The 27,079-nt window shown below is 42.9% G+C and overlaps 1 long non-coding RNA gene and 1 pseudogene across 1 annotated transcript; one reads left to right on the top strand and one right to left on the bottom strand.

Moving 5' to 3' along the window:
- Positions 1–6,838: 6,838 nt before the first annotated feature.
- On the top strand, positions 6,839–9,238 carry LOC139083601 (eukaryotic translation initiation factor 2A pseudogene; annotated as a pseudogene).
- Positions 9,239–19,121: 9,883 nt separating this feature from the next.
- On the bottom strand, positions 19,122–21,447 carry LOC139073571 (uncharacterized). The gene is made up of 2 exons (XR_011522543.1): positions 21,403–21,447; positions 19,122–19,569 (listed from the first exon to the last, which is right to left on the bottom strand). It is a non-coding gene; the product is annotated as an uncharacterized lncRNA (long non-coding RNA).
- Between the last annotated feature and the right edge of the window lie 5,632 nt (positions 21,448–27,079).

Below are 27,079 nucleotides of genomic sequence, written 5' to 3'. Positions count from 1 at the left end.
TTGGGGAGAAAAAGCAGAAAAAAAAAAGAAGATTGGCAAGTTGTTAGTTCAGGTGACAAACTTTAAGAAAAACAAAAGAAAATTTCCCAAATATGGAAAAATATATAAATTTATATATTCAAGAAGCCAAGCAAGCACCAAACAGAATAAAACCAAAGAAATTCATACCAAGATATATAATAGGCAAGTTTATGAAAACTAAAGATAAAGTCTTAAAAGTAGCTAGAGAGGAAGGATAAGTTAGCTGTAGAGGAAAAACAGTTCAAACGAGGACAGATTTTCATCAGAAACCATTAACGCCAGAAGGAAGTGGCACATATATAATATAATACCTAAGCAATTACTGGAAAAGCTGTATATGAGAAGATACACTGAAAAACACTATAGATAAGTCAAAATGGAATTCTAAAAAATGTCAAGTAACTCACAGGAAGAGAATAAAAATAAAACAGACAGTAGAACAATCAGAAAACAAAAAATAAAACAGTAGGCTTAAGTCCTAACATAGCAATAATTATTGTAAATGTAAGTGGTCTAAATGCACCAGTTAAAAACAGATTTTCAGGGTGGATTAAACAAATTGCATGATCTAACTACATACCATCTACAAAACAACTCACTTCAGTTATAATGACACAGGTAGGTTGGAAGTAAAGAACAGAAAAATGTACCATGCATATATTAATCAAAAGCAATCAGGAGTGAGTACATTAATATCAGACAAAGTAGACTTCAGAGAAAGAAAATTACCAGGGGCAGAGAGACACATTATGTAATAATAAAAGAGTCAATCCACCAAGAAGACATAGCAATCCCAAAGTGTACATACCAAGCAACAGAGGTGAAAAATACATGAAGCGAAGGCTGATACAACTGAAAGGAGAAATAGACAAGTCTGCAATTACAGTTGCAGGCTTCAACACCCCTCTCTCAACAATGATGGAACAATTGGACAAAAAACCAGCAGCAATATAGAAGAACTCAACAGCATGATCAATCAACAGGATCTAATTGACATATATAGAACACTCCAGCCCAAAACAGCAGAATACACATTCTTTTCAATAATCTGCAGAACGTTTGCCAAGACAGACCATAGACTGGCCCAGAAAAGGAATTTAACCAACAAATTTAAAAGAATTTAAATTATGCAGAGATTATTCCCTGACTCCAATGGAGTCAAACTAGAATTCAATAAAAGATAACAGAACAATCTCCAAACACTTGGAAATTAAATGAAGATCTAAATAATCCATGAGTCAAACAAAACAAACAACACTCTAGAATAAGTGAGTTCAGCAAGGTCACGGGACAAAAGATCAACACACAAAAATAACCGTTATTTCTGTATGCTAGCAATGAACACATGGAACCCAAAATTACAAATATAATACAATTTACAACAGCTACCCCCAAAATGAAATACTTAGATGTAAATCTAACAAATCATGTATAGGACTCGCATGCTGAAAACTACAAAACCCTAATGAATGAAATAAAAAATGATCTAAATAAATGGCGAGATACACTGTGTTCATGGATTGAAAGGCTCAGTAGAGTAAAGATGTCAGTTCTCCCCAAATAGATAAACAAGGTTAATAAAATTCCTATGAAAATTCCAGCAAGAATTTTTGTAGATATAGGCAAACATATTCAAAAGTTTATATGAAATACAAAGGAACTGGTATAACTAAAACAATTTTGAAAAAGAAGAATCAAGTGGGAGTACTCTACATATGATACAGCTTTATTACTCAAGAATATGCTGTATTTTCAGAGGAATAGACACATAGATCAATGGAACAGGATAAAAAGGCAAAAAACAGGCTCACAAAGTACAGCAAACACATTTTTGACAAAACTGAAAAGCAATTCAGTGGAGGAACGACAGTTTTTGCCACAAATGCCACTGGAGCAATTAGGTATCCATCCACAGGCAAAAAAGTTAACCTCAGCTTAAACCTCACACTTTAAGCAAAATTAACTCAAAATGTATCATAGATTTAATGGGAAATGTAAACTATACAACTTTTAGAAGTTAGTATAGGAAAAAAATAATTGTCTACAGCTCAGTGAAGAATTCTTAGACATGATAGCAAAACCATGAGCCTTAAAAGGAAAAAAATCAATAAACTGGACTTCATCAAAATTAAATCATTTTGCTCTGTGAAAGACCGTTTTAAGAAGATGAAAAGACAAGCTACAGACTTGAAGAAATATTTGCAAACTATGCATCTGACAAAGTCCTCATATCTAGAATTTATAAAGACCTCTCAAAACACAACAGTAATAAAAAAACTAGCATTCCAATTAGAAAATAGGCAAAAGACAAGACAATATATTTCATCAAAGAAGATATATGATGGGCAAACAGGTATATGAAAATATATTCAACATCACTAGCCACTAGGGAAATGCAAATCAATACCATAATGAAATATACTGCACACCTATGAGAACAGCTAAAACAAAAAATAGTAACAATACCAAATGGTGGCAAGGACGTGGAGAAATTCTCTCTCATACATTGCTGGTGGAAATGACTATGTAACTATTTTGAAATAAAAAGTTAAAATTGCAAAAATAAATAAGTAAAAATGACAATGATGGCTTGAAAATGAGAGGATTGGGAAAAATGTAGTAAGTAGACTATAAGACAAAATAAACAATGTTAATCAATATTAAATATTAAAATCAATTAAAATGTTAAATTGGGATAATTAATGATATACCAGCAATAATAAAAGATATCCATAAAAATATATAATAGTCATTAACTTTTTCATAAAACAACCCAGGAGTAAAATGAATAAATAAAATAACACTTTATGGAAATACTTTTAAAACCTTTAAAAAGTAGCTCAATCATAGCAGAAGACTTTCATGCATTTCCTTCAGTTCAGGTCTACAAGATTTCAACAACCATAATCAGGGAACTTGATTTCGTGGATACCTGAAAAGGTTTCTGCTCCAGCTCTCCAGAGAAGGTTTTCTTCTCCTAGCCCATGAAATATTTACAAAAGCAAACCATGCAATTATTCATAAAGAAAATCTCAATGAATTTCCAGAAGAAGGGGTTGTACAAGTTGTGTTTACAATCATTACTCAGTAAAATCAATTACAACCAAAAGATGACTAAAATATCCATTTGAAAATTCAAAAATAGTCTCTAAACTATCCCCTGGAATAAAGAGGAAATTACATATGGAAGGTTACCTATAATTCAATGAAAAGGAGACTCTTGCATATCAATATCTACATCCTACAGCGAAAATCATATTCAAGGACAACGTTCAGCTTTGAACATTTTTATAGCTATGAAAGGCCAACTAACATATAATAGAACCAACCACAAAATAACATCCTGCATCCGTATGCAAAGGTCTGGAGGGAGCACACAAATTCTGAGAACTGTCTCTGTGGAAACTGGGGTTGAAACTGATGAGGTGACAGCACCTGTAAGAGAGCATCCATTCAAATCCTGAACCCTGCATTAGTGTGCTGCTGGTTACTCTTCGAGGAGCTTGTGTGTGTGTGTGTGTGTGTGTGTGTGTGTGTGTGTGCTGCGTGCGTGCATGCACACGCACACACGTGCTGTATGTATAAACATGTAATTTTTGTGACATTTTTTCACTCAATGGTAGATTCTGATCATCCTCCCTTCTGCATAGAGATAGACTTAGCTTATCTTGCCTCAATCATCAGGAGAATTAGGGGTTCGCTGCAGGGCCGGGTTGTTGGCTAGTGTGTCCCGGTTCATGGTACACTCCAGAGTCAGCCAAGATTCCCTATGCCCCTGCCTAAGCAATCTCAGAGCCTGCAGGCACATCTTTCTTCTCCTCTGCATGCTGGCTGAGCAAAGGGAAGCTCAGCAGGGCATTAGTGGGGTCCCCAAAATCCTATTCTCTGAGCCTACGTTCTGTATGGCCCCCCAGTACTTCCAGCCCCACCACTCAAGCTGAGTGGTTTTTGGGCTCTTTGGGCCCTTTCTCTTGCAATGCTGAATCCTGGAAATCTGGAAACGGCTGGTTCCAATGCCATTAGCCCCCTGTCTCTCAAAAATTCCTTTATGTCTAGAGATTATTTATAGCACCATTTTCCATCTTCCAAATGCTTTGCAAACTTCTTTCAATTTCTTCATTTCAAAGATAAACACATGGACCTAATTTACCATTTGGGAAACTGGAAAAGGTGCCTTCTGAAAGCAAATGGGAAGATAGAAGAGTTTGTTCAAAGGCCCAGATTCAAGAAAGAGCATGATGTAACCAGAGAATCTCAGGAACTTGGGTAGCAGAGGATAGAGTTGGGAATGTTCATTGAACAAGAATTTACAGAGCACCTTCTGGGTCCCAGGCTTCTGCCAAGTGTCAGGGGATGAAGTGAGAGGGACAGCCCGGTGCCACAAGGTGCAGTACTTTGCATGGTCTGCATGACATTTCTTCTGCAGTGTTAGGGTCTTCTGGAGAACCATATTCAGGTGCCCCTAGTTGAATGACAATCAGTGTCTCTGACTGGAGCCTGCAGCACCACTGAGAGCAGGCGCCATGCTGGTCAGGCTCTGCAGAGTGGGAGGAAGAAGTGCTTGGCCAGAAGAAAGAGCTCAGACAAGCGCACAATTCCAGGAAATCTCAATTTTTAAATAAAGTTATCACACCAGAAATCCAAACAGTGAGCACTTAAGAGCAAGGAGGTGCATAAAATAAGAAAGTGCTGCACTCGGCACTTTTTGGAAGGGTGAGAGTTATGGTCATTGAGCTTTTAGTGCCTGGGAAGGGTTATAAATAGCCAAGGGAAAGGGATTTTCCCACATGCTCTTTCAACACACACACACACACACACACACACAACACACACGCGCACACACACACACATTTTAACACCATCATGTATTTTTCAGATGGTTCCAAAATTTAAAACAAATGAGTTACTGGATAGAGATGTTGAGTGCGCCAAGTTTTCACCAGCAATGCGTTACACCAAAGGAACTAAAAGCATAAACATGTGAAGCAAACCGGGTCTCTGACCCTGAGTGGAAGGGAGCGAGTCCACCCCCAGAACCAGAGCCTTGGAGGACAGGCATGCGAGAGAGGGTTCCCAAGGAGCCTTGCTTCACTCATTGGACAGAGCACCTGGATGCAGGATTATGAATATCAAACTTTCCTAGAGTGCCCACACAGCTCTTTCCATGGGCAGGGCCAAGTGCTTAGCAGAGGGGAGAAGAGGTTCTAGAAAGCCAGGGGAGGGCTGGCCTGGTGGTGCAGCAATTATGTGTGCACATTGCACTTCAGCAGCCCGGGGTTGGCTGTTTTGGATCCCATGTATGGACATGGCACCGCTTGGCAAGCCACGCTGTGGTAGGCGTCCCACATATAAAGTAGAGGAAGACGGGCACGGATGTTAGCTCAGGGACAGTCTCCCTCAGCACAAAGAGGATGATTGGCAGTAGTTAGCTCAGAGCTGAACTTCCTCAAAAAAAAAGAAAGCCAGGGGAATATTCTTTGTTTCTCATCCAGGCTTGTCTTTGGGACCTGAGGGGTGGGAGTCAAATCTGAAGGCACATGTCCTACTTTACAGTCAGTCTTAGGAGAAGCCTTCTCCAAAAGATGCTGAGGATGGCCAGGGTTAGAGACTAAGGCCCTGGAACAGAAGACAAAAGGCAAATCTGGAGGCAGGTCTTGGTGGCTTGTTGAGGCAAATCTCTTCTCTACATCTTCACACCATCTCCATTGCCACTATGGCTTCTCTGATTAACTACTTGACCACTTCCAGGTGGCTCTGGTCCTAGACTCTGAGGCCAGAGCCTGAGACCAGTGGATTCAGAGTTCTCCAACTGCTGTGCCCTTCCTGGTGTGGTCTCCTCTTTTGCACTTCTCCCTGGAGAAAATGCACAAGAACAGGAGACCTAGTCAGGGGGAATACCAGGTCAGGGACTCACTTTCGTTTCAGTCTAAACCACAGACAAGGAAACTCAGAACTTTCTCTCTCGTCCAGGGCCCCCCATCCTCAGGCTCCTTTTTTCCAGTGAAAGAGTCGAGCTGGAAGATATTCGGGATTCCACAATCATGATGTCTTCCACCTACATATGATTCATTCTTGTCCTGGAAGTGATCAAAGGAGACGAGGTTATAAACAATGCTGCTGCATGAACAGGACCAGGAAGAAAGATGGGGAAGTACTATCGTGCTCAGGTTCAGCTACACCATGCTTGGAGGGCATGTGAAGTGGGATTAACATTAGAAATACGCATTTATCAATTCATTCATCTATTTTTCTTCATTCAATAGCTATTGACTGAGCATGTTGGGCACTGAGGGCTAGGGAAGAGACAGAAATTAATTCATATAACAAGCAACTATTGAGTACTTACTGGGTTCCAGGTTCTGTGTTATGGACCGGGATCAGTGGTAAGTCAGACCAACAAGCTTCTTTCCCTCATGGAGACTACATTTTGCTAGGGAAGAGAAAGTGGACAAACAAACACACAACTAAGAAGGATAATGACTGAGAGGGAAGTAATAGGACATTGAGGTAGACATTACCCGGGAGAGGCTACTTTGGAAAGGATGATATTTCCACTAAAATCTGCAAGGTAAAGAGGAAGTAGTCACATAAAAAGCCACAATGAGCATTTCAAGCTTAGAGAAGAGTGCAAAGCTCAGAGGTGGGAAAGGCCATGTGTGTTCACAGCACTGGAGGGAGGCTGGCTGGGGTACTGAGCAAGGCAGAGAGGGGCTTGGCGTGAGGCTGGAGGAAAAGGGAGTAAGAGGCTTCTGGAGCTATTGTAGATGTGATGGGCAGTGCTCTAGAGCTGTAAACTGTGAGAGAGTGGGTCAGAGTCATGTCTGCAGGGTTGCTCTGCTGTTGTGTGGTATGTGATTGGAAGAGGGGCAGCATAGAGAACAGCTTGGCGGCCATCGTGGAGACAGGACGAGAAGATGGAGCTTTTACACAGAGGGTGGCAGTACAAGTGGAGACATGTGGAGGAGTGTGAGGCATATTTGGATCCAATCATGGGTTCTTTGTGGAAGGGAAGTGAAAGAAGAGAATCTAGCCAAACTCTTAGGACTTTGAACTGAGCAAATCACGCATGGCAATGACCCTTCCTGAGCCTGAGATGAGGATACCAGAGGAAGACTCAGGCTGGAAGGTGGGGAAGGAAGGTTAGATGTTATTCCTTGCCCTGAAGGAGCCGAAATGTAAGTCATGGTGACAGGCCTCCTCTGTAGGTGAGCGTGAATTCGATGTGAGCTCTACATGCACAGGGGGTGTTGTGCACTGGTCCACACAGCTTACGTCTTTACTCCCACTCTGTTCATTCAGACCCCCACTAAAGACTGAGTGGTGCTTTCTGCAGCCATCTGTCAATAAAGCAGTGACAGAAAGCACTGGATGGGGCTCCAAGATCCTGCTGCTCAGATATTCATCCTGGACTTATTGGCATGACCAAAGAGAAACTGGAGAAGAAAAGTCTGCACTCCTTGAGGAATTATGTATTTTCAGCAGTGAGAAGAGGACCCAAATACTGACTTCTTCCAAGTTAGATAAGAAGCCCAGCAGCAGTAGAATGATTTACGACAGTATGAGGCATTGAAAATGAATGTAACTGTTTTCCAGGGGAAGATGGGGCCATCCAGCCACCTCTGGCAGATTTGGGCATGGATTCAGAGGTAGCGATGTTTTCAAGGTCCCAGAAGGACCCTCTATAGTGAATGTACCACCATATTTTACATAAAGCACAGGGAACCACAGGAAAATTGCAAAGTCTACACCTTTAGTGAGGGTGACACTTTATTTGCTGAGGCAAGGGAAAAAACAGTAAACATTATCAATGTCACTAACACAGGATTACTACACTCCTTTAACCTCCAAAGGCAGTTTGACTTGAATTATCTCCAAAACAAAACCATGTTCTGGCAACATAGAAGCCTTACACTCCCCCTACACATGTGCCCCTGGGAGACCCAACTTGCAACTCCATGATGTTAAAACTGGGACCTCCTAAAGTCTTTCATCCAGAAACAATGAAAAATTGGTATCCATCCTAGTCAGATGATGAAACTATTTGTGCCTGAAATGCTAACAAGGAAGTTCACTTCTTTAAAAAACAATTTTAATAAAATTGCAAGTAGTTGGCATTTCCAAAATATTAATTCTTGTGTGTTATCACTTAAGCACATGGGGCCTGTCTATGTTCCAAGGAGCAAAGGTGCACCTTCGTTTGTTAGGTTCCACCTCTGCTCAACTTTAGAGGACCTCACGCAGCTTTAGTCAACAACTGTTCCTCTAAGGTTGATAAGCTTCTGACAATATGGAATGAAAAAGCTACTGCTGTGTTGTCATAGCTACAACAGATTTGAAAAGACAGGAACTTCCTACTACAGTGAGCGATGCCACACCAACAAATGGAGAAAGTTCTGTAATTCGTTCAATTACCAAAACATAGTCCCATTTATAATGTGAGTTAGACTTCTAATTCTACTGAGTTTTATACCCTTTAGAGTTTTATGCCTGTCAAAGCAACGATTTTCAACTTGAAGTGTGGTCCTGTGTTTGAATTTGGAACTGGTGCTCTAATGCAGCTTATTTGGTCCTCGTGGCCATACATTAATGGTAGCTGGATTTAGAAATATAAGGGACAAATGCAATCATGGGATGTTAAAAAATACAAACCTGTTTGTCGACCATTAGCCTCTGATCCTACATATTTTGCTCAATGACCAGAGGGGGAGCACATTTTAACTGCCATGCATGTTTCCAGGCTGGGCACTAATAATGGGTACAGGCCTTATGCCAGCCCTACCCTGGCAACCATTTTTGGATGGACTATTTCCAGCAAAAACAATAGCTTCCCAAGCAGTTACAAGTGAAGCGCCCCGTGAGGAACCTAAGTTTGCAATGGTTGATAGACTCTCAGCTTTAAGAAATAAACCAATCACCAATTCCAAGCTGCCTGAGGAGAAATCACCCCAGAATAAGAAATCACAACCAGGAAATGATAAGCCATTATCAAAAGCAGCCCTTGAAAATCAAAGGAAATATGAGGCTAAGAAAGCTGCAAAGCAGGAAGCAAGAAGTGACAGGAACCAAGATTCGGCACCTATGCCTGCCCCACAGCGCAGATCAGGGAGTCCTGTGTCTCAGTGAGTGTGGAGGCAGAGGAAAAGTTCAAGAAGCTTAAAGAAGACCTGAAAGCAACTGAACCTTGACCGAACAAGCAGCAACTGAAAAACACAGCTAGAAAAGCAACAAGTTGGGAAAAATTTGCAAAGGCATTACCCTTCTCCAAGAGCTAGAAGATTTGGAATTGGTTACTTTAAAGATTCACAGAGAGCAAGTTGTTAGCATAAATCAGTGGAAATAAATCTTCTGTGTTAAACCCTGCAGAGCACCCAGAATGTCACCTGCCCATCACGTACCCACACTGACTGCTCATCTGTACCTGAACCATTTATCCAGCTGTGGCATATGTGTGAATTAGTTAATAACATCTATTAAGTTGACTTTTCCTATCTTTCAATACGTGTTATACAAAAGAGACATGAATTTCTTAGCTACACTCACCAGACTGAAAGTCAAATACCATTGTTAGGCAGTATTATTTGCCATATAAATGCATAAAGGCATTTTAAATTAAAATAAATAAAAGTAACCCTTTAGATTGGTTAGAAGAAGTAGTGCAAAATAAGCGAGGTGAACATAAGCTTGTTTCTGTAACTTTAGAATGAATATTAGTTTCTTCCTCCTGCTCACTAAGTTGATCAGTATAAATTCAATACAGTAATTTTGCAGAAAACTGAATTGCTTTATAGTCCACTTCCTTCCAGAGTCTTTAAAGTTTTGATTTTTAAACCAAGACTCAGCCTTGTTCTACCCCTCTATCCAGTGAGGCCCCCTAGAGGAGTCTGAATATGTACTTGGGCATCATTTCTCCTCAGAAAAAGGAATTTGGGCGATCTCTTCGGTGGCCTGGAACAGTCAGAGGTGGCGCTGGACACAGAAGCCTGGAGTGCTGAGCCTCTCATTTATTTACGTGGATGTATTTCATGCCTCCCATGAGCCAAGCCTTGTTTAAACGTAGTCAAGATATAATTTTTAAAATTCCACGTGGAGTCTGTAGGAAGGATATTAATAAGATATAGGAAAGTTTTTATCAGGTAATAGAACGTAAAAAAAAATCCAGTTAAAGTAGTACAAAGCGGCAGGTGAGGGACCCAGAGAAACTGCTTTGAGAAACCAGAGGGAGGTGGCTCCATTTAGTTCCTGAGCAGTGACGTCATTTGCAGAGGAAGCCTGGAAGTCTCCTTGCTCCAGCTTGTCCTGAATTCGTGGTGGTCCAGGCTGAGCTGATCGGCAGGAGTAGGTCCTGCGAAGTGTCCAGTGGAGGCTGAAGTCTGCCGGAAAGGCACCATCTACCTAGAGAGTAGTAGGTCTCCCATGGCTTTTGTTTTAGCTTTTATCTTGAATATGAATTTGAGTTGTCTGCACTGTTGCAGGACACAGAGTTTCTCTTTTCAACTTTGTGTAGGTGATCCTGGGTACAATGATGATCCGTGCTCTGCCTTGTTCTGGCGGACTGTGCTGCTTCCCCCTTGGGCGGTAGGAAGCTGTCCTCAAACTTTATAATGTGGAAGGCAGGCTGTGACACGGGGAGCATGTTCCCGCTGCCCGTGCTCTTTCATGCTGCACTGATGGTGACCAGGGACAATGCACATAGGCATGCTGATGCCACAGGACACCTTCAGGCTCAGGTGATTGGGAATCAAGTGGCTACTTAGGGCGACAGCTGCTTGGAGAGGCAGGAATCACTCCTGAATGGAAAAGGCAACTCTCATGGATGAAATAAGGGTCTAAAGGCAGCATTTCTTGCCATTGCCCAAAGAGACAAGAGAAATAAAGGGCTAAATTTTCTTCCTCTATGTCTTTCCTCAGAATAATCCACTCAAGTGAAAAATGCCACTGGTGTCTCCACACAGAGCCTCTCATGAGGTGAGCCAGGCTCCGCATGGAAAGCAGAGGGAAGCTTCTGTGTGAAGGGAAAGAGGCCTTCCCAGGAGTCCCAGAGAAGTCTTGGATTTCTGCCTTACACTGCTATAGCTCTATGACCCACTTCCTTTCCTTAATTCCATGGCTGGAGAAACTGTAGGAAAAGACTTTACTTCCCTCAGCTCCTGGAAAACCATTTGAAGTCTGGTTCTTATCATTCCTGCAGCTGGGTCCTTTCTCTAGGAGAACCTGATTGAAGAGTGTGACCAAGAAATTTATTCCTAGGGATGGAGCCAGAGATAAAGGAAAGGTCTGGGAGTGCAAGGGAGAATAAGAATCTTCAAAATCAAGCTGAACTTCATAGGTCCCACTGTGCTTGGGTCGGGCAGGGGAGAAGAGAAAAGAACGATATATCGGCCTTTGCTTCTGCCCCACTCCAGCTAAGAAATCACCCAGTTCTCATCCTGTCTGACTCCTCACAGTTCCCAGGATGCTGATGAGGGTATGGGGACCTAGGTAGCATATCTGTCATTCATACTGTCTTAGAATCAGCATCTTATAATCACAGGCCTCCTTGGAATCTGCTCTCTATCCATCCTGTAATAAGAAGCTACCATTTTGCTCACATCAGTATACAGGTTACTAAGTCCTTTCACATTTGTTCACTCAAATCAGTTTACTCAGAGACATCCTGGAGAGGCACAGCATGAGATTCTGAGGATCTAGCAATGAACAAGACAGGGATGGCTCCTGTCCTCAGGGAGCTTGTGGCCTATGGGAAGATAGGTGTGAAAAAAGTTCATAAGTCAATGACAGTGAAGTAATTGTACATTGTGACAAATGTTGGGAAGAAAACCAACAGAACCTGAGGCACAACATGTTAATTAATAATTACCTTAAATGCAAATGGATACAATTCCCCAATTAAAAGGCAGGAGGGGAAATAGAAATGCTTCATTAACCCCTGGATATAGCATCTCCTTTGGCGGAGATGAAAATGGCTTGGAACTAGCCATAGGTGCATGGAAGAGATTATATACTGGAGAGTTCCACAGCAGCTTGAGGGGACAGCCAACCAACAACGATGTTAGTGACCTTCAAATGTCAGGATGCGCAGGTCTTTTGCCCTGAATGATTTGGTTGTTCCAGCGAAAGACCCTGCAATCTACCACCTTGGCAGTGGGGGTCTGGAGGTATCTCTAAATCAGTTGTTAGCAGCTCACATAATTCTCCTCTTTTCACCCAATTTTCCTATGTGCCTGATGTCTCCAAATATGGAGCCTCTTTGTTTCAGTTTCTTCAGCAAAAAAAATCTCAAGTCTCCTGTGTGGGTGACAGATGTGTCTACATAGATTATGGCGCCAAGTACAAAATGAAAACATGAGCCCCCTTGTTCAAAAGGCTGGAATAAAAGCTCTAATAGAGATTGTAAAATATAAATGTTTTCCTTTCTTCTGTGATCTGAACTATTCTGAAATCATTTAAGGAAAATGGATTTCATTTTTTATTAACATTAATTATATCTAAAATCAATAGTTATTTAGAAATAATAACTATTTTTTTTGGCTAAGTACTACTCCCCATATCCCAAGTCTTCCTCAACTCAATTACCAATATTTTTTAGTTTATTTTGCTGTAATAGATTCTCCAGAAATTTCCGATAGAGCTTCTGATTGGTAAATTTTCTGAGTCCTTAAAGGGCTTTAAAAATATTTTTTACCTTATATTTAATTTCCTTGTTTTTGCTTGGAATAGAATTCTAGTTCAACACTTTGAAGATATTGCTCTATTGCTTTCAGAAATCCTCTCTTGCTTTTGAGAAATCTGATTCCAAACTGATGCTCCTGCCTTCATAGAGAATCTACAGTCTCTTTAGTTTTTCCTTGTTAGCCTTTAGAACACTTTTCTTGTCATTGGTTTTCTGAACTGTCACCACCTTGTGTGCATATGGCTTGTCTGTTACATTTGTCATAACTAGCACCCAGTGGACTGTCTCAATTTGAGAGCTCGTCCTCATTCCTGAAAACTGTGTCTTCTGTTTTTTATTTCCTCCCTTCACTTCTCTGTTTTGTTTATGTTTTTCCTTTTGCAAGTTCAATTAGGCAGAATTTGGAAGTCTTTGGGATAAATCCACTCTGTCTCCGTTTGTACGTTCCATTTCTTTGTCTTTGAGGCTTCACGTTGAAATTATTTTTTGTTGCTATCTTCCATCTTACAAATTCAATTTTCAGCTGTGTTAATTCTGTTCTTTAACTCACTTTTTTATTTCATTGATCTTATTTTTTCTGCAGATCTCTAAGGTTTTGTTTTCATTTATATATGAAATACTCTCATCCATTTTTGCAATGTTATATGTTAATTATAACTATACTTATTCTGAAGAATTTCCTGATGCTCTAAATTTTGTTTCCTACAGCAATATCTTCTTCATGTAATTTGTAATTTCAATGTAATTTTAATGTAATTTGACATGTCCCTCTGATGATGCTGATTTTCTTCCAATGTTTAGAAATTCTTGGCTGTGTGGCCATCTTTGCATTTGTCTCCTTGACTGAGGAGTAGATGGATGTATATTTCTGCTGGGGGTTAAGTCTGCCATACACATATGCTTCTACTTATATTTCTATGTATTGAATGAATGGTGTCAGTCTTCTCAGGGAGGCAATCTATCCTGGTATTTAAGCATTTTTAGTATTTTTGGTGGTGGACTAACCAGCAATGGCACTTACTAACTCTCTGAATTTGACTAAATTGTTTGACTTCTCTTAGCCTTAACTTTTAATCAGTAAAATGGGTACAGCACAAGAATAAGGTGAGGATTAAGTGTGACCTTGCAAATCTGTATACTAGTGAGGGCCTGGCACATAGGAAACAACAATACAAAGGTTAACTGCTGTTTTAGTTGGTTCAGATCAGAACCCAGTAATGAAGAAGTTGACACGCAAAAGAATGAATCACTTATGGTAGAATTGGTAATGTGATGATGGGCGAAGTATTTTGATCCAGGAAATTTCCCTGTGCCTTCTTCACTGTCCCCTCATAGAAATCTGCCATGTCTCTTGTCTACCTGTGTATCATCTCCTGAAAGGTCAGATGGGAGGAGCCCTGAGGAACACCCCACAGCCCCACAGGAGGCCAGGCCTGGGCAGGAGGAGAACTCTACAACCGCTGGGGGTTTGCGGCTTTGCTGAGGATGGGAAGCCACGGCCCCCCTCCGGGTTTCCATCCTCCAGGCCCATCTGTTCTGTGTTTTTATTTTGATTTCCACTGGTGGCTTTTGAGGATAGCTGAGCATCTTCTTTCCTCCCAAGAACTAAGCAAGGCAAACTGTAGCCAAAATCAGCAGCTGTTGGTTTGCTTAATAGGGAAAATATCTCCCAGAGCTGCCAAGGATACATGATAGAGGGGGATCGAAGAAGCTTGAGGTTCTTTTCCCAAGACATAAAGCAAATTTTAGCACAAAAAATCTTCACACTGCTCACTTCTGCTCCCAGATTCTGCATGGGAGACCCCTGACTCGTTTTTCAGGGATGCTGCCCAGCCATTTGTGGCAGCCTGACTCGGTCCATAAATACATCGCAAGTTTTTTCTGCTTGTTTGTGTTCTTCCTACGTGGTCCAAAAGTTCCTTGGAGCTGGATTCCCAGGACATCCTGATAGTAGGAAAAACCCCGCACTGAGCCAGGAGTATGTCCCATTCTAGACTAGCCATCATTCCTGCCTCTCAGGTCTGAAATCAGCCTGTGAGTGCAGACTCGGTGCCGATCTGTGGGTGGTGGGTTTGCCCAGACATGAAGAGGGGACACAGTGCTGAGAAGATGGGCAGGTGACCTTGAATGTCAATTAATGCTACCTGACAGCAGCCACTTCCTCAGTTACAATCCTGGCAGATGAGAAACTGGGGCATGGCAAGTTATTTCCCCTGAGTCCTTCACATTCCAGTCGTGTTCTCTCTCCTCTGTTCTTAGCACCCCGCCTTGGAGGATTTAGTTGAGCCAAACTGCCCCCAGCTGACTGGACTTCCCCCTCCAGCTGAACTGCCAAGTGGCTGACTGACTGTTGGGTGGGAGCAGACTTCCATCTCTCCGATGCTGGACGGAGAGGAAGAGTCCAGCTGAGACCTTGTCTTCTTAAGTGCTTCCAGCCCAACCAGGTGGGACAGAGCAGGTCTGCAAACAGGGGTGACTATGGGTCAGAAAGGAAGAGACAGCCTCTATAAATATCAACAAAAGCCCCTGGAGCTGAAGCCAGAACTGGACATGGCCACTTTTAGACCAGCTTTTATCCAAGACTAGCCTTGCAGTGGATCAAGAACAAGATCCTGAATGAAGGACGAGGAAGGAGCATCAGGCAGAGCCTCACACCAGATCGAGCCAGCCTGACTTGCCTCTGCCTCTCCCAGCTGGACGAGACACAACAGAAATTCTTGCCCGGGCCTGGGCCTCCTTGCACTGCCTTTATTACAGTATCTGCCCAATCCTGGGGCATCCCCTGGCCGTGGTCTCCCTGGGGGCAGGGACCAGGGCATGCAGCCTGCTTCTCAGGGCTGCCTGTCTGTGTCTTTCACACCTAATGGCTTGCTGGATTGAAAAGAGCTAGGAGACATGCTGTAGCATCAACAGCCCTGGACTGGGAGTCGAGAGGACCTCAGCCTCACATTCCAACTTTACACAAGTTCGCCAAACTCTTCAGCATAAAACATCCTCAAAACTCCTGCTCCCACGGTGTCTTCTAACAGAGAATGGCACCAACTTCTGCTCAGTGTCAAAGGCAGAAGCCTGGGCTTCATCTTTCACCACTGCCTCTCCCTCACCCTCTCCATCCAACCAATCGCCACGTCCTGTCTTTTCTACTTCCTCCATATCTCAGGTTTGTTCGCGTCTCTCTACCCCCGCTGCTTCACCTTACTTCAGGCCGACATCATCTTTTGTAGTCTTTTTAAAACACAAATCAGATGATCACACTCCTGTACAAAACATCTTTCAACGTGTTTCCATTGCACTATGGTCGACAATAATCGCTTATTACGACTTCCAAGCCTTTGCACGATCCAGCCATTCCCTGCCTCTCCAGCCCCCCACATGCCTCTCTACTTCACATCTCATGTCCAGACTCTCGAATGCATTTCAGTTCAGTGAACAGAGCAGGTGCCATGGGCCACGGGGCTTTCAGCAATGCCATTACCACTGCCCGTATGATCTCATCAGCAACATCCTTCTCCCAGCCTAACTCCTGCTTATCCCATGGGCTTCACCTCCAGCAATATCTCTTCCAAGAATCCTTCCCTGCCTCTTCCCACCTTGGTTTAGGTGTCTGCCTTCCCAACCTGTGTGTCCCCTTTGTTCCTCTTACAGTAATTGCCATACCACATGGAAATTGTCGGTTTTCTTGTCTATGTTTAACACTGGACTGAGAGCCCTCGGATTGCAGAGACAGTGTCTGTCCTCTTCCATGTGGTATTCCCTCATTCCCAGCAGGGCATAGCACAGTGAAGCCAACACTTAGTATTTCTCGAATGAATACGTTCTCCCTCTCTAGATTTGAATTTGCCAAAGGTGTAGGTAAAACTATTCTAGATTAGAGGAGACTGAGGAGATAGGACAACTGAATCCAATGTATGAACCTGGTTTGGAACCTGGACCAGAAAAGGGACATTTATGGAACAATTGGTGTAATCTGTGTAAGGCCTACAGATTAGTGTCATATCAATGCTAATTTCCTGATTTTGATCATCGTACTTGTGTTACATAAAACACTAACATCTGGTAAAGTTGGGCAAAAGGTATATGGGAATTCTTTGTACATTTTTGTGCACTTTTATGTAAGTATAAAATTATATTAAAATGTAAGTTAAAAATGGAAGTGAAAGAAAGGTGTAGATTAATTGGAAAGAATGAGAATAATTTCAGGATTCCCTTGGAACTTGATTTTTTTAGTAAATTCAACACCAGTTTTCCTTTCCTTCTGCTTTTCTCTTTCCTATGAAAGACGGAATCTGCGTGTTAAGGCGTCGGGAAGGACTCTTATTTCCGACGGTGCCCATGAGAAGGCTGTAGGCACTTGCAATGCCGTGGTGTGAGTATCAGCCTCAGAAACCCTGCTCGGCGCCGTCGGACTAGTCTGCCAATTTACTGATACGCTTCCCGTCAGTCAAGAGGGACAAGTGGCAACTCAAGCCCACGGGCCCTAGCGCCCTTCAGCTGGACGGGGCGGGACAAAGGACTCCATTGGATTTGGATAAATATTGGAGCTGCTTCCTGCGGAGCCGTCTTAGCTTTTCACCTTAACCAGACGGACAGCGCCTGAAATGTTCATGGGAATGGGTTTCACAGCTGGGAAGAGCCCCAGGAAAGAGAAAGCCTTGCAGCATGTTTGCAGCCCAGCCTCCGACCCAGAACTTCAGTCTCTGCCTTTCATCCTCAGGCCAACGCTGCTCACTGCTGGCCTTGTCCTCAGGGCGCGGATGGATCTGTCTGATTCGGGGTTGGAGCCGTCCCTTCAGACGGGAGGAGTGCAGTAGAGGCTGCAGGTGAAGCTCCAGGCTTGCTGCATCAACTCGAGTCTTAAAGCTGAACAAACATCCCTCACAGGCAGCAGCGAGGCCCTCCCGTGAGCACAGCTTGGCCCTGCTGCTCTCCTTCCACATTTCCGGAGCCCCGGGAGAGACGCCATCGCCTCTTGTTCCTGCAAATGTAGAGTCACTTGTGCTCAGAGGCAAGAGTCCCGGAGCTCACCACCCGAGCTCCTGGAGAAAGAAGCCTTGGCTCTGGCATTCCGGTGACACGGCAACCGCTCTCCCACGCAACTGCCCCTGGGTTAAGATAGAATGAAATGAAATCTGTCCCCTGGAATTTACGCCTACAGATCAAAGTTCTACCCTGCGGTGTCTATACGGAATCGGCTTGTTTTCTCTACCACACTGTAGTTCTCTAAACATCTGGAGACAGCAGTCTTTCTCCCTCCAGTCCTCTTTTTTATCTTCCAGTAGACAGCGCTTTTGGATTAGACCATTCTTTCACTTCTCTCCATATAGAATGGTTTCTAGATTCCTCAAGATGTAAGTCGCTGTCTCCTATATTCATTTTCAAAGTACTTTCTATAATGCAATGGACACTCAACATACGCAGTTCCAGACAAAGTAGACAGCACAGAGGACAGTGGGGCTATCTCCTCCTCTGATCCACACTCCATTTCTCTATTAATGCAGCCCAGGATTGCCTTTTTAGCAATGTGTGTTGATGTTGGCTCCCACTGAAGCTACAAGACACCTAAACTCCAAAACATTCACTACCTAACATTGGTGCAATTAACTTCTGAATGAAAAATAAATATTTTATGTTAATCACTCCTAATTCTGTCTGCAATTAACACAAATTTAACTCCTTCTCCTGTGCCTCTGAGGGCTTTGGAAGGCACTCCTAAAGCAAAGCACCAGGGTGGACACAGGCACCTCGCCTGAGATGGGAAAACATGCAAGAAGACAAAGCATCAGTCGGGCCCAGCTCACCTGATAAGGCCTCGTGTATTCCTAGTAAATGCACAGGGAAGACCCCAAAGTATTGGAATGTGTAGATGAGGCAATGGGAAGCCAGTCGGTTCCAATGAGGGAATGTGGGGGACTTTGGATACAACGAGCTGCCCTGGATGCGTGAACATTTGGAAGTCAAATGGAAGCCAGCAGGTCTCTGGGTCCGGAGCAGGGGCCTTGGTGACTAGACATCCTTCCCCACCTCCATCTACAGTAGCTAAGACAAAGGCATCACTCTGGCTTAGCCACTTCTAGAAGAAAGAGGAGCAAGGAGATTGAATGTACACCTCACAGAGAATCTGATTTACTGCTCCTGAAACAAATCCTCAACGTTTATCATCTTGATAATCTCCAGACTCCCGGAGGAGCATCAATTCACTTCAATGGAAGACAAGAACATCTTCTCTGCTCTGGAACCGCAAGCTGCAGTCTGCAAGAAGAAACCCCGCTTAGGAAAGCAGACCAAGAAAACGCTTCCTGCAAAGACAAAGAACGCGTTAAATTGGTGCCTCACAAACACATCTCAACTGGGGTTAGTTCTGTTGCAGTGAACTGTCAAAAAGAAAGGCAATGTGTTGGATTTTCTTTCATTACATAAAGGAAGTCAATAAAATGAAGCACTAGGATTTTATTAGCAAATACATCAGCAACAATGAACACAAGGGAACCTTGACCTCATGCAGGATTCCATAGATTTCAGTGTCCATGCAGATGAGTGGGGTCAGCTGTGGCCAAGTGGTTCCATAGTTAAACCATCGTGGATTAGACTGTGGTTAATCTAAGGTTCATTGAAGGCATCTTCTGGGTGGTAATAACAATTGAGAGGTTTTGTGTGTGGCCCATGGTCCCAGGAGGTGTGTAGCCCCTCGGCATGCACAGTATTCATCTCGTGTTTGCCCAAAGGCGTGGTATTTGGCAGATGTTTTACCTCATTTCTGGTTTGAAATTGTGGCAATTTGTTGTTCCGTTTAAGTTGTTCATTTTCTCTCCATTCCATTTTAGGTTTTATTGTTGTTTTCAGCAGTATTCAAAGCATCTTTAAACCATAAATCTCAGTGCCTTAAGATTAATTATTCTTTAATTAACAGGAAAATTCATAGTATACTTAATATAAAACAGATATATATTAATTAAAAATGTGCACCCTTAATAAAAGGTGGAACTTTCAAGCCAAACTATTCTGAGAGGAAAAAAGAACCAGTCAAAATTCAAGAAATGTTGCAAAATTTGAGATGAGAGTAAAACAACAATAACAGCTGGAGGATTTACTCTGTGCCAAGTACTATTCTAAACATTTTATAAATATGAAATCACTTGTTTTTTTCACAATTCTGTGACATGAATTTTAAAGAAGAGAAACCTTAGACACATAATAAATGGCTTTCTTATGGTGGCCCTTCTAGTAGCTTGAAGAGCTGGAATTCAAACCCAGAGCCCACACTCTTAACAACTATACTCTGCTGCTTTCTTGGTATAGTCTATTGAATAAAAATCATAAAATTAGATTGAATAAATAAAACCAAATATATCACTGATTATAATGACTATTACTGGGTTAAATTTCTCTTTTGAAAGACAAAGACTGTCACATTATGTCAAACCAAATGTGTTGTTTACTTAATACAAACTCTCTCTCACACACAAACACATATATACATAAGATTAAAACTAAGATAGACAAGAGTATCAAAGTTGTAATACAATCCTGCTTATCTCCTTGTTTCTCACATTTCTAGAGAGGTAAGGAAGTTGTTCCAGCCCCTGGCTTGTTTCCCTTTCCACTCCCTCATGTGCAAGTCTCTATCTGAGAAGGAATTATCTGACCAGAGGAATGCAGAGAAAGTGACTTCTAACGGATTCAGTGACCACATTCACATACTTCACATTAAAAATTCAGCAGAGAGGGCATATTCTGCTTTATCTTGCTGTTTCTAGGACCTGTCTGAGCTTTATCATTGTATCTGGGAGGCCAAGTTGGCACCCTGCTCATTTGTTCCTAGATTTACAGACTTTAGCTGATTAGGTAACTTGGTCATCTCAGTCTACAGTACCAAGTTTCCTCAATTCAAGGTAGAAGGAAAAGAAAATTCCCTTTTGCCCTTGGGCACAGAATTAGTTTTCCGTAATAAAGCCATTACTGTTCTTGGCACTTATCCAGCTCTATTCCCTGTTGTTTAGGAAACCAGAGAAGATGTATAAGTATTTATCTCTCCCTAATTGTCAAAAACAGGTGGAACTTAAACTTATTTAATAAATTGATAAAATAAAAACACAAAAGGCCAAGGACTTAAATAATAAAATTAGCAATCTTGATTATATAGCTAGAGATATAAAATATAGATAAAGATATTGTTTCACCAAAAACAATATAATGTTTTAAAAATGCATGGAAATTTTATAAAAATCTACTGTGTATTTTATTCCCAATAAAATCTTAATTTGAAAGATTTTTAATCATAATGAGTCCATATGTAAAATAAATCCAGATACTAAGAATAAAGGATAGCCTTTATCCTCCAAAATAAGGTTAACATTTAAAAAGATAAAACAACTTCAAAATAATATTTGTACTAAGAAAGAAATCCAAGGTAAAAATTTAAAGCTATTTAAGAGAGAATGTAATTGAGAATGTTATATATATCAACATCTGTAAGATATGGCCAAAGTAGTACTCTGAGGAACATTTATAGCCTTAAAAATGTATTTCCCTTAAAATTTTTCTGAAAATACTGAAATAAACATTCTATTTCGGTAGCTCTGCAAAGTAAAAAGAAAAAAAAAAGCTGAGGAAGGAATTCATGAAGATAATACAGAAGCTAGTTAAATGAGAATGAAATGTAATAAGAAGATAATAAAATAATTAGTCTTCTCTGAGCTGGAGGTCTCACCTACCTGATGCCTCACATGAAGTCTTCTCTGAATGGAGTTCTGAGACCTACCTCATACATCATAATGCCTGGGTGGCATTACATGTCTTAGTGATGCTGAACTCACCACCTCAGAAGCAGCTTGGCCCATCTTTGCCCAGCTCTCCTCAGAAAGTTCTTTCTCTAAATGATCCATACTTCAGCAGCTCTTATGCTTAGACAAATGGAGAGAGAAGATGTGTATGTGGAAGCAGAAGCTATCTCTCTCCTTGGCAAGAATAGGCCACAGGGTGCCTCAGACTCCAACTCATTACAAGATGACCAGAGGGCAGGTGGCAGGTCCTGAGATCTCCTCAGGGACTTCTGATCAGTGTCTGATCTTCTCCCCTAGCACAGGTTGGTGACAGCCCCCCCAGCTGAGCTATTAACGTGCATATCCCCCCGCCTGCCTCTTCTGGAGAAAGCACCTGTGCTGAGCACTGAGTTCAAGGAGAGCATCTGGCCTCTTCCCCTGAGAGGAGAAGGGAGGAAATATGCAGGAAGGGACGAGGACACAGGCCTGCATCTCCAGAAGACCAGTTCCTCCGAGGAAAGAGAAAACTGGACAAACTTTGATCTTTAAGGAAAAGGAAAACAAAACAAAACAAAACAAAACTTCCTCTATTGGAGTATCCAAAGCTTTTCTTTTATGTGAATTAAAAAAAAAAAAAGGAAGACTCAATAGACCTATTTCCTCCCAAAGGCAGCGAAAACATAACTATAAAGGTTGACTGTTTTATTTTAACAGCTGTGTTGCAAGTTTAAAACTGTATAAGTTACAGAATGTCAGAGGTAAAAAGAATGGTACAGCCAGTCCATGCAATCCTTCATTTGATACCTGAAGCCTGAGTGGGAGAGGAGAAGGTCTGACCCATGGTGACGTCACGAAGGTGAGCAGCAGGCACTGAACACACCGCACCATGTAGAACTGCTTGTACAAACATGGTACCTTCTCCTTTCCAGACAGAGCTGTAGCCTCCCACACGTGTGCAGGCGCAGAGGTCACTGGGTCCATGTGGCAGTCCCCTCCAGGGTCTGTGCTGTGCAAGAGCAATGGCAATTCCTTCATCCTTCCACAGTTCCATGTGCCTGACAGAGCATAGCTCTCTGGCCAGGGGCCAACGAGACCAGAGAAAGCCATCCAGGAAGTGGCCCATCAGCACAACCAGGAAGCAGCCCATTGGCATAAGAACAAGACAAGGTAAGCAGGAAACCGGAGGACCCCCATCCTGACAAGACAGTGTCGGCTCAAACTTGGAGGATCCTCCAGGTACGGGGAGCAGGAGAGCATGATGCCATCCCTGCCAGGGCTCAGGCTCTCTCCCTGCTGCCTGGCTCATGTGTCAGCCTCTTTGTCACTGGTCAAATGATTCTTTTGCAAAGCAAGTAGAACCTTCTGGATGTGGTTGAATGAATTTCCAGTTCCATCATTTGCCAGCCTGGACAACTCACTATTTGAACTTCCATTTCTCATCTCATTAAACAAATGAGATTATTATAAAATAAGAGATTATTTGTTTGTACTTCTTGCTGAATATACTGATTATATAATATGAAATAGATAGTGTTCCTTTGAAATTGCAGTCCATCTTACATGTATGTAAAAAATATCTCAATTAAATGGCTGAGTTAATATTTAAAGATCTGGAAATGCACACACTAAATTGTTAACAGTGGTTCTGGGATTGGGAGGATGGGTCGAAATAAGAGTTTTGCTTCCATAATCAGACCAACAAAGGCCTTCAGTCCCTCCGGAAGAAAAGAGTGCTGGCTGCCATGACCTTAGGGCCTCCAGTGCTGTGATTCTGCGCTTTCTGACTATGACCCTGTAGCCCCACCTGTCCACAGCCTTGCAGACAACACCAAGGGGAGTTCAGGCCTCAGTGAATATCTGTTCTTTCTCTGCTCACTGTCTCCACAGGGGGGATGGGGCTACCTTAGCTGTAAAAGCCTCTTCCTCCACGAGCTGAATACTAAGAGATGGAGTCCAGCTAGATAAATAAACTAAGTCCCTGAGGCGGAGACCCTTGCCGGCTTCCACAGCCAAGAGAAGCTTCCCTTCGACGGACAGCCACACCGGGCAGCTGAGGGGCCGCCTCACATTTCAGGGTTTGGGGGAGGAGGGCCATGGAGGACAAAAGATGATCACCCCTGTAAAGTATCCCAAATCACCATTCCTCGCTGTGCTAAAACCGCTGGAAGCCCGGAGATTCTCTTTTGCCAAGAAGAAGTGTTTGCTCACAGCTGGCTGGATCCTGGAAAACGGTGGAGGGGGAGGCAGAAGATCCATGGTGGAGACCCTAAGATGCTCTCAGGAGAGGCCACAGAGAGGCCAGTGCCTGGCTCTGTTATTAATGTGCACACACAGCCATGGGGGCGAGACAGGCACATTTCAGGGGAGAGTGATGTCTCAGCAGTGGAGGCAACACCACATCTCTCTTGGCTCCTGGCTGTCTGCTAGGGAGAGGAGCTGTGAAGGGAAGGGTCAAGATGATATATTGATATACAGCGATGGCCAAATAGCTTTGTCAGATACCTGTGTCATTGTCCTCTAAGATACTTGCACTTTGGGAACGGGTGGCAAAACAAGAGCCATTGAAGAATGAGCTGCAACCCAAGTTCTTGCTGTGTTCTGCAAAGGGGTCATGCCCTCCGTTCAGAGGCCAGCATGGTGGTGTTGAGCCATTGAACTGCTGGGAAGGAGGACATCTCCGGGCTGTGTGAGGGTGAAGAGAAACCAAAAGCCTCAGTCCATTACACTGCCCCCGGGACCCGGGTTGGCACTACTCATTTGGAAACATCATTAAGAAGAGGGGGCAGCAGTAAAAAGGGATCCTTGGGAGCAGTAGAGAAAGTAAGGATGTCTGACCCAAAGCAGTAAGAGCAGTTTACAAACCCTTTCACACGCGTCAGTGCTCTGATACTTCCGTCCTGGCTCCACTTGCTTCAGCTGCATGGCCATCTCTCAACATTTCTGATGAGCCAAGCTCCTTCCTTCACGGAGTCTTCAGACTAGGCTCCAGCACAGCCCGTGCTTCCCACCCCTGCAGTGATTTCACATCCATCTCTCTCACTTGTCTGTTTGATGCATAAAGCAGAGACATTTATGCCGTCTTCACTAGCACAGCGCCTGGAACACAGGAAGTGCCCAGTGCATTCAGGCTGAGTTGACTGATCTAAACAGTCATCATTATAGGACAAGAACAGCATTCCCATTTTTGGACAAATAAACTGAGGCTATGATTTTTTCTTTTCCTAACTCTAAGTCTAGGAGTTGGAAGCTGGTCCCAGAGCTTCTGATTCTGTTTCTTTCACATGCTGTATTCTCAAAGTTAAGTCAGATCCTAAGTTAGGAAGGACTGACTTTGCCATTTTTGATTGGCCCACACCAAAATTCCCATGAAGTCATCTTCTGGGGCTGCACTGGGAGGAAGACAATGCAAGGAGTCCGTGCCGGGCTGTGAGCACTTCAGAGGGTGTAACCACGTCCCCAGCTCCCCTGCTCTGCTCCAGGGCAGCTGCTTCCAGTATTATGAGTGTAAGCTGGGAGCCACAAGGTTTTGCTGCCTTTGGGAAGCATCAGATAAGAAACACTAATATCCACATTTACTATGTGCCAAGCACCCTTCAAAACACTTTACAGATTCTGGAGCTACCTTCAAGATAGTTGGCACTGGTCGTCAGACTGTGTGTGTGGCTTCTGAGGCTACACTAGAAAAGACATTGCAGCTGCCCCTTGTTCTCTTGGGTCACTTGCTCTGGGGGAAGCAGCTGCTATGCTGGGGCACACACTCAAGCAGCCCATGGAGAAGCCCCTAAACAACGCCATGTGAAAGAGCCACCGTGGAAGAGGATCACTCAGTGGAACCTTCAGATGATCGCAGCCCAGGCCAACATGACAGCAACTACATGAGACCTACGTGGAAAAACTGCACATAAGCCTTACCCAAAGTCCTGACCTACAGAAACCAAGGAGGATCATAAATTATTGGTATTTTAAGCCACTAAATTTGGAGTAATTTTTATGCAGTAATAGATAACTAATGCACATTAATAACTGATTTAATCTTTACAACAACATAAGGAGTAAGTATACTATTATCTTTATTTAATAAATGAGGAAATAGGGGCAAACAGCCAGTATACATTTGGCAGAGCCATATGGTTTGAGTCCATATGGTTTGCATCTCACTGCTCTATCCAACACAGTAGCCAAAATTAATTAAAAAACTGAAAAAATGAAAGGTTCAGTTTCTCAGTTGCGCTAGTTATGTTTCAAGTGCTCAGTGTAGCAAATGGCTACCATATTGGAGAGTGTGAATATAGAACATTTCTGTCACTGCAGAAAATATGATTGGACAGTGCTGGTGTAGAGCATTGCTGTGAATGACTAAATAATATTCCAACTAAAAATAAATCGGAGATACCTGCTTGAATTCACTAAGGGTTTTACCACCTTGTCAACTGGTCCTGGAGTGTAAGTGATTGCATAGTACAGACAGAGGGCTCTGAACTTTCAAAGATTCACTTCCTACTCTGGATGTATGGGATTAGAAGGGACTCTCAACCCATGGAGACCCTCTACTCCTTCCCAGCCTTCCTCGAGCTCCCCTGGCATTCTTCTTGTCACTCAGCACATTAAAGTTCGGTATGCCAAGGAACCACCCTTGGCCTGGGGTCCTCTTCTCTCAGGTCCATCACTGCTTAGTTTTCTTTCCACTGATCATCACCCCCCAACATGGAGAAGTTACTCAGTGCAGACCCAGTGCCGGACCGTGGAGACACCAAGGAAAATAAGACACAGCCTCTTCCTTCGTGGAGCTCACATTCCATTGGGAGGTTCACTACAAGGTGGTGCTGGGCCCTGTAATAGAAGAATCTCTGAGGAGCTATGGAAAGACAGACGAACAGGAAACATGCCTGCCCAAAGGTGTTTGGGAAGGACACATGGAAAGATGGCATTTAAACTGCTCTAGGCAGGTAAAGAGGCCCTGGAAAAAGGTGAAGGAAAGCAGAGGCATTTCAGACACAAGCAGTGACTTTGGCGAGCTCAGTTTGCTCCGAGAACAGTGAAATCTGAGGAGTCACAACAATGAGATAGAAAAGGAGACTGATGCCAGGCTCTGCAGGGCCTCAAATGCATGCTAAGAAATGTGTGCTTTGTATAGAAAATAGGATGTGTTGCCTTTGCATGTGCATTCACATTTTGGAAGCTGCATTCTGGGTCTAAAGCCACCTGGTAATTGGCACACACTGGAGAGTGACTGGGGTGGCCAATGTCATTTCATATGTAATTCCACCATCTCCCCACTAATTCTCAGCTGGGTTCAGGGAGGTGATAAATAGCATGTAGGAATACGGCAAAGCCTGATGGCTCAGATGTAGAGGGACTCTGATTAACCTATAGAAGAACTATAGTTCAATTTACTGAAAATCAATTTTCCAAAAGCCAATTCACAGTGTACACCAGATGAATATCCCAGGTATTGCAGGGTTATTGCAGCTGCCTGCTGACAGAAGCAGAGGCAGGAGCGGAAACCTGGGCCAAGGCAGTGCTGCATACAGAGTCAGAGCATAGATTAACAAAGGGGGCACCACAGTAAATTGCATTTAAGGGAAAGCCGACCCATTCACCTATAAAATGGTATATGCAAACGCAGAGG

The sequence above is a fragment of the Equus przewalskii genome, chromosome 1 (genome assembly GCF_037783145.1).
Source record: "Equus przewalskii isolate Varuska chromosome 1, EquPr2, whole genome shotgun sequence".
Classification (NCBI taxonomy): Eukaryota; Metazoa; Chordata; class Mammalia; order Perissodactyla; family Equidae; genus Equus; species Equus przewalskii.
This window is presented reverse-complemented; position numbering and strand designations above follow the sequence as displayed.